General features: G+C 37.8%; 1 pseudogene; it reads right to left on the bottom strand.

The window, feature by feature from the left end:
• Nucleotides 1-8,052: 8,052 nt before the first annotated feature.
• Nucleotides 8,053-8,184, bottom strand: LOC138441935 (U2 spliceosomal RNA; annotated as a pseudogene).
• Nucleotides 8,185-8,585: the final 401 nt, after the last annotated feature.

Raw genomic sequence — 8,585 nt, 5'->3', positions numbered from 1 at the left:
ATGAGGAAAATATAAATAGTATGGCTAAGACAAAAAAAATATTTTCTCCTTCTGCTTTTATGAGTTTTTATTCTTTCTCCTGAGTTGGACACAATGTCTCTAAAGAATAAGTACAGTTTTCAGAGGGTATCATTGATGCTTTTTATAGAGTAGTGTTTAAAATGAGAACCCTTGATTTCTAACCTAGCACTGAAAGGTCACCTAGCAAAAAACCACATACAAAACAGTTTTCTGGCAAAAGATTTTCCTATGCTAATAACTTGTTTGTAATTTTGGAAGAAGACTCAAGGATTTAACTCATCAAGTACAATTTCTGCCGGGAGCCAGCCTGAGGAATCCCACCCATGACAAGGTCATGCGGAGAGGCCTGATGGGCAAGGCGAGTCAGGCCTCAGGTTTTCCCCCTGGTATTTCCTGAGCATGTACCCCCAAAATAAGAATCTGCCTGCCTTATTGTATTGTACTTTTCCACTCTTCTGACACTCTCTGGAAAAAGTCAACTCAGAGCTTTAGTCTTCTTCATTTGAAAGGCATGTTTCAGTTCAACCCCCACCTGATAACTCTCTAGCTTGCCTAACAGGTTCCCCTGGACTTTTTCAGTTCAGTTCAGTCACTCAGTCATGTCCAACTCTTTGCAACCCTGTGAATCGCAGCACGCCAGGCCTCCCTGTCCATCACCAACTCCCAGAGTTCACCCAGACGTCCATCGACTCCATGATGCCATCCAGCCATCTCATCCTCGGTCGTCCCCTTCTCCTCCTGCCCCCAATCCCTCCCAGCATCAGAGTCTTTTCCAATGACTCAACTCTTCTCATGAACTGGCCAAAGTACTGGAGTTTCAGCTTTAGCATCATTCCCTCCAAAGAAATCCCAGGGTTGATCTCCTTCAGAATGGACTGGTTGGATCTCCTTGCAGTCCAAGGGACTCTCAAGAGTCTTCTCCAACACCACAGTTCAAAAGCATCAGTCCTTCGGTGCTCAGCCTTCTTCACAGTCCAACTCTCACACCCATACATGACCACAGGAAAAACCACAGCCTTGACTAAATGTACCTATGTTGGCAAAGTAATGTTTCTGCTTTTGAATATGCTATCTAGGTTGGTCATAACTTTTCTTCCAGGGAGTAAGCGTCTTTTAATTTCATGGCTGCAGTCACCATCTGCAGTGATTCTGGAGCCCAAAAAAATAAAGTCTGACACTGTTTCCACTCTTTCCCCATCTATTTCCCATGAAGTGACGGGACTGGATGCCATGATCTTCGTTTTCTGAATGTTGAGCTTTAAGCCAACTTTTTCGCTCTCCTCTTTCACTTTCATCAAGAAGCTTTTTAGCTCCTCTTCACTTTCTGCCATAAGGGTGGTGTCCTCTGCATTTCTGAGGTTATTGATATTTCTCCCGGCAATCTTGATTCCAGCTTGTGTTTCTTCTAGTCCAGCATTTCTCATGATGTGCTCTGCATAGAAGTTAAATAAGCAGGGTGACAATATACAGCCTTGACATACTCCTTTTCCTATTTGGAACCAGTCTGTTGTTCCATGTCCAGTTCTAACTGTTGCTTCCTGACCTGCATACAGATTTCTCAAGAGGCAGGTCAGGTGGTCTGGTTACAGCTTGTGAATTGCTTACAGCCCCCCAGCTGTGAGAGGCACAAAGCTTAAAACATCTTAAAGATACAGAGCCTTTTCTAAAGAGCTAAAAATCATATTGGTGACAGATTTCACTGCTGACTCAATGATTGCTGCCAGGCCTCCATATTCTTTATCTTTTAGGCACCTGGGAGGATGTTAATCAATGTAATCGGGATATGGAAAAAGGTATATAGTAGTTTTGATGTTAGCAACACTAGACTTTTGAGTTAATTACTTTTCTTTTGTTATAAATCACTGTACTCCTTTTACTTGTTATAAATTGCTGTATCTCTGCTATGTAAGAATGTAACTTTATTTAGTGCTTTCTGAGAGTGGCACCAGACTTTGAAGAGAACAACACAAATAAGTCTTCTTGTTGACAAACCCTTATCAGAAAAAAGGCTGTAAAATGTTAATTGGCCCTTTTGGCCGGAAGATGATGTAAATTACCTAAGACAGGTATGCAGAGAGAAAAGCCTGGTTTTGATAAGAGTCTGGGCTGCTAATGTTGCATAATTTTGTATTACCCATTGATCTCTATTGACAATCAAAAAGGTATAAAAGGCCTTTCTAGGCAATAGAGGCTGGGCCAGTCATTGGAATGACTGGTTTCCCCCCTGTCTCTTCCTTACTCTATTTTCTGGCTGAATTCCCATCTGGGGTGCAGAGGCTTGCCATGTCTACTTACTTGCCCCAGCTTCTAAGATCCACGTGAGAGGGAGCCCAAGGTGGGGCACCCCCTGCTATTCAAGAGGACGCCGGTGGCGTAATGTAGATGGTGCAAGCTCCTTGTCTGGAATTTTATTGGCTTTCCACGTAAACCAAGTCATTCAGCCTCTTTTCTCCACTTAATTTTCCTACTACACTATTTCTTCCTAATCTAATTTTATATTAATAAATAAATAAGTTTTTTCCTCACCTACCCCATCTCTCCTTCAAATCACCCTGGATCCACCGGGGCTGGACCTCGGCAAATTTCCATGAACATCATTCTTATAGGAATTCACCCTTGGAAGTTGGAAGTTAGGAATGGAAGGTGAAGGAAAAAAAAATCGACTTGAAAACTAAGACACTTGGCCAAGTGCTAGGCCAAGTGTTGCCTTAAAATAAAATGATTCCACTATCACCTCTTCTACCTGAAAAACTGGCAAGAACTTATTCATGATTCTTTCCTATTAAAGAAAAGAGCAGGCACCCCTGGGGCACACAGGTTAGCAATGGTGGGAGCAGCTCGGGATGGGATCTGGAGATGACAAGGACTCAGGTGTGCAATCTCCCATTTGAAAGGTCTTGAGAATAGGATGAATTCATGGCAGGAACTCACTTACATCTCTCATATGCTGTATTTCTTAAGCTAGAGCAGATATTTCTTAAAGTTTGTGTGTACTAATAGCTGTTCATTTCCCTGAGATGGGCTAATTTGCTTCTTATTTGAGACACAATTCTTTCTTAGAGCTATACTGATTGCTAATGATGTAACAGGAAAGAGACTCACAAACAATATGCATTTACACAAGGTAAGTATCAACTTGGGAAAGATTCTTTACGGATTTCTGCAAAACCTTATTGAGCACCCTCTGTTTGGGTAGTTGATCACATTTCTGTAGAAGTTTTAATTTTATCATGGGTTTTATCTCCTTTGCTTTATGTCCCTAACAATATAACTTGAGAAGAGAAGGTGCTATAGCCTCCAATTCACTCTGCTTGGTATGCTAGAGCCAAGTGCTTAACTTCTCTGAAATCACACAATAATAGAGCCATACAAAAGACTTAAGTCTCTTAACTCTAATCTGTCTTCTCATTGGATGATATGTGAGTAGCTGCATTAGATTCCTTCAGATGTTATCATATGAATAGTTCTTAAAGTATATAGACCTCCCCTTTTCTGTCTGCCTTTTCTCTTTCCTGGTGTGTTGGTCTGAGCTTGAAATGTAGCCTTTCCATTCAGGACTAAAATAAGTGTCTTTCCTTTAAGTCTCTGACTTTGAGCATTAAGCTATACTCTCCTACTCCTGTATTTATCAGATATGTAAGATAGAAAAGCCATTTGAATGATGTATTTTCTGGAGAATCATTTCTTTGCAGTGATTTTCAACAACATCATTTTCCCTAAGGGACTGATAAAGATCACAAAGAAACCTGACTATGCTTTGTATTAGGCATCAGTTATTGTTTTAGGTGTTTTCCCTGGCTCCTGCAGACGCTAACCAAACATCTCTCAAAGGAAAAAGTATGCTCCTCATTTGCCACTTGAGAGTGTTATGAAAGGCTCACCCTTTCAGCAGATGGGATGGTCTTTCTTCAATGATTCCATTCTTCTAAAATGTCTATATTTGTCTATTATTACTGTATTTATTGAAATAATTGACATGTTCTATAGCAAATGTGCATAATTTACTACTTCCAGGATTAAGCTAGATAATAATATTCACTTTGGGTTGGACTAAGACCTGAATCTTGGAAAGTTTTAAATTTATTCAGATAATTTGGGGCTAGAAAATAGGGATAAATCCATTTTATCCCAACTTTTTATTTTACCCCAACCCATTTTGTGCAACTTGGTTTAAAATGAAGTTAGTGAATATTAAAAAATAAAAGACTAAACTTTTTATGACTTACAAGGGCAATAAGAGTACTTGTTGGAATGTGTTGCTTATGAAAGAGGCACAGTACAAAATAACATAGTTATTTACATATAAAATACAGTACAATAAACTTGAATATATAACAATCTTGAAATCTATGACCATAGATTACCAGTTTAAATAAGATGAGGAAAAGAAAAAGAAAAGGAAAGCAACCTAATCAAATATTCTCTCTGTTTTGTTTCCATGCCTCTTCTTTGGCTTTTCGTGTCTCCTCAATTCTCCATCTGCACTGGGTATTAAAGAAATATTTTACTGATACAGGGTTAAACAGCTGTTAGGTCCTATATTTTTATGTTTCTTATGCTGGATTTGATGTCTGTAAGTCTAATTATTTCTAAAGTAGAAACACTTATTGGTACAATGACATTTTAACTACCATAATGATTCATCCCTTAGCCAGCAGCTTGGACTACACTCACTGTTGGGAGCTATTTAACCTGCTAAATAACCTTGTATAAATCCAGACTTGCTGTCCCAGGTAAGCTTCCAAGAATGATTTCTCTCTAGTCAGAAACTATACTAAAACTCAGAGAGGGAAATGCAATTTCTTTAAAATCACTTATCACACAATTGAAATTATTTTTTAACTAATGAACATCTCTTCCTACTAGAATGTAAGCTCTATGAGAGCATCTAAAACTCTGCCTGCCACAGGAGATATTTATCAATATCTGTTGAGTGAGAGGATGAATGAATGAGCAAGAAACAGAACAAATTTAGCAATATGTCTGGATACTTTTAGTCAACATAGAAGAATGAATGGAAAAGAGAAACATAACTGTTTAGATGATTTACTCATTCAGTTCAGTAAAGTTCAGTCACCCAGTCGTGTCTTTTTGCGATCCCATGAATCGCAGCATGCCAGGCCTCCCTGTTCATCACCAACTCCCGGAGTTCACTCAGACTCACGTCCATCGAGTCCGTGATGCCATCCAGCCATCTCATCGTCTGTCGTCCCCTTCTCCTCCTGCCCCCAATCCCTCCCAGCATCAGAGTCTTTTCCAATGACTCAACTCTTCGCATGAAGTGGCCAAAGTACTGGAGTTTCAGCTTTAGCATCATTCCTTCCAGAGAAATTCCAGGGCTGATCTCCTTCAGAATGGACTGGTTGGATCTCCTTGCAGTCCAAAGGACTCTCAAGAGTCTTCTCCAACACCACAGTTCAAAAGAATCAATTCTTCAGTGCTCAGCCTTCTTTACAGTCCAACTCTCACATCCATACATGACCACTGGAAAAACCATAGCCTTGACTAGATGGACCTTTGTTGGCAAAGTAATGTCTCTGCTTTTGAATACGCTATCTAGGTTGGTCATAACTTTTCTTCCAAGGAGTAAGCATCTTTTAATTTCATGGGTGCAGTCACTATCTGCAGTGATTTTGGAACCCAAAAAAATAAAGTCTGACACTGTTTGCACTGTTTCCCCATCTATTTGCCATGAAGTGATGGGACCGGATGCCATGATCTTCGTTTTCTGAATGTTGAGCTTTAAGCCAACTTTTTCACTCTCCTCTTTCACTTTCGTCAAGAGGCTTTTTAGTTCCTCTTCACTTTCTGCCATAAGGTTGGTGTCCTCTGCATATCTGAGGTTATTGATATTTATCCCAGCAATCTTGATTCCAGCTTGTGTTTCTTCCAACCCAGCATTTCTCATGGTGTGCTCTGCATAGAAGTTAAATAAGCAGGGTGACAATATACAGCCTTGATGTACTCCTTTTCCTATTTGGAACCAGTCTGTTGTTCCATGTCCAGTTCTAACTGTTGCTTCCTGACCATTACTATTTATCAATTCTCTTTGATAATATTTTATTTCAATGGTTATAATTTTTCTTCAATAATTTACACCATTTTTTATTTCTAGCTGTTCTAGAATTTTTACTTTATGTTTCTGTTATTTTTTAATATTGTTACTTTATTTAACCTTTCAATATTCTATATAAAAATAATCTTTAAATCTTTTTGTGACTCTTTTTTATCAGTAACTTTACCTGGAGTTAACTTATGCCCTAATTGTTATTTATTTTTCTTTCTTAGCATTACATGAATTAATCGATTTTGGAATTTTAACATATAGTTTCATTGTGAGAGGAAATTTTTATTTTTACCTTTTTCTGGGTTTTATTGTTGTTTCTTGGATTATGGTTTTTTCTAATCTTTTTAAACTTGATAAGACTTATTTTCTGGCATAGCATATAGTCTGGAGAATGGTTAGGGTGCACTTGATATGATATGTATTCTGCTATTACTGGAATGGATCAGTCTATAGATGTCAAATAAGTCAAGTTGGTTGATAATGTATTCAAACCTTCTATATTTTTGCTGATTGTCTGCCTAGTTATTCTTTTCATGACTGAGAATAGGTATTGAAATCTCTAATATTGTTGAATAGTCTATTTCTTCTTTGAGCTATTTCACTTTTTGCTTCATGTATTATGGGGCTCTGGTTCTATGTATGTACAATTTGTAATTGCTATATCTTCCTGATATGTTGATCTTCTTATTATTAAGAAATGACTTTATTTCAAGTAATATTTCTTGTCTCAAAACCTACTTTTTCTAATATTAATATGTCCAGTATAGCTATTACAAGGACCTGACCAACCTTACAGAATACATTTTTAAGGAAATATTTTAACAGAGCTTAAGCAAAATATTTTGCTCTACTCTTGTTCTGGTGTACTTTATATGAAGGTACCTTCAAACATTTGATCACTAAATTGATTTGGGAATCGAAAAGAAAGAATTGTATACTCCATATTTATCATACTTTGATATGCAGATTCCATAGTAATATGTGTAAATAATTATCCTTTGCATGTGAAATATTTCTGAAGATCATTTGAAATATTCCCTTCTGTTGAAACAGTACTCTCTGAAATCAATTACAGTATTCATGAAAATAGTCTAATATATACGCCTAAAATGGTTAGAAATAAAATTAAATGCATTACATAAACATTCACCCAACTATATAGGAGCATTACATAGAAAGCATATAACTTTAAATACTTTTTTTTGGCATAAACTCAGCACAATGACTATTTTGGTAAAAAAAATTTAAATACATAGAGACCAGCAGATTTTGTTTCCAGAGGCTCAACCAATTGGTCAGGTCCCTGAAGAAAAACTATAATAAACTACATAGCAAATATCAAATAAACTATTTAGTGTCATTTTAATTACTACTTTCAAGATAGATCTGTGCTAAATCAATATTAAAAGAGAATTTATTCTGTTTTTAACAATATTTGGAATGGGGGATATTACTTGCCAAAATAACATTTCACTGGCTTTGGAAAAAATGACAGACACTGAGAATACTGCTCTTCTTTAAAAATATAACAAATATTCACTAAGTGGCTACTATTCTGAAGGAGATCAGCCCTGGGATTTCTCTGGGAGGAATGATGCTGAAGCTGAAACTCCAGTATTTTGGCCACCTCATGCAAAGAGTTGACTCATTGGAAAAGACTCTGATGCTGGGAGGGATTGGGGGCAGGAGGAGAAGGGGACGCAGAGGATGAGATGGCTGGATGGCATCACAGACTCAATGGACGTGAGTCTGAGTGAACTCCGGGAGTTGGTGATGGACAGGGAGGCCTGACGTGCTTTGATTCATGGGGTTGCAAAGAGTCGGACACAACTGAGCAACTGAACTGAACTATGTTCAAGACTCTGTACATAGCGCTAGATATAATATGTATGCTTTCAAAGTGCTTCCCCCTTTGTTTCTTCTTCTTTCTTCCTTTTCCATTTTCTTTTTTTTCTCCCTGCAGAGTAAGTTCCTATTGCAGCTCCCTGCTCGGAAAATCCATTTAATATACAGCCTCAGATAAAGAAAATATCAGATATTAAACTGATAAGAACAGATGCTGTACTTGATCTTAGCCAAAAAGGCCGAGAAGAGCTTTCTACCTAGTTAGGCTATCTGCAGGTAAAACATGATGTGATGAGTGCTGTGACAGGAACATGCGCAAGGAGGAACAGTCAGCTTTGGGAGTCTGAGAAGGCCTCCTGGATTACAAGTAATATAAGTAATGAATGGTAAATAGGAGTTCTTCAGCTAAAGAGGCAGAGACAGAAAAGATACCCCAGGCTGAAGTAGTAGTATGCATAAAAAACTTTTAGGGGAAGATATTCTCTTAAAAAAAAAAAAGAGTTTATTTTATTGTAGAGTGGCAAAATTGAAAGTATGGAGAGAGGTAATAAATATCCTACCACAAACTAGGTGAGAAGGAAGACAGCCTCTTCTGAAGTAGCGTGAAATGGACAAGAAGAGAAATGGATGAATTAAACAAGTTTGGGGAGGT

Source organism: Ovis canadensis, chromosome 5 (genome assembly GCF_042477335.2).
Source record: "Ovis canadensis isolate MfBH-ARS-UI-01 breed Bighorn chromosome 5, ARS-UI_OviCan_v2, whole genome shotgun sequence".
Lineage (NCBI taxonomy): Eukaryota > Metazoa > Chordata > Mammalia > Artiodactyla > Bovidae > Ovis > Ovis canadensis.
This window is presented reverse-complemented; position numbering and strand designations above follow the sequence as displayed.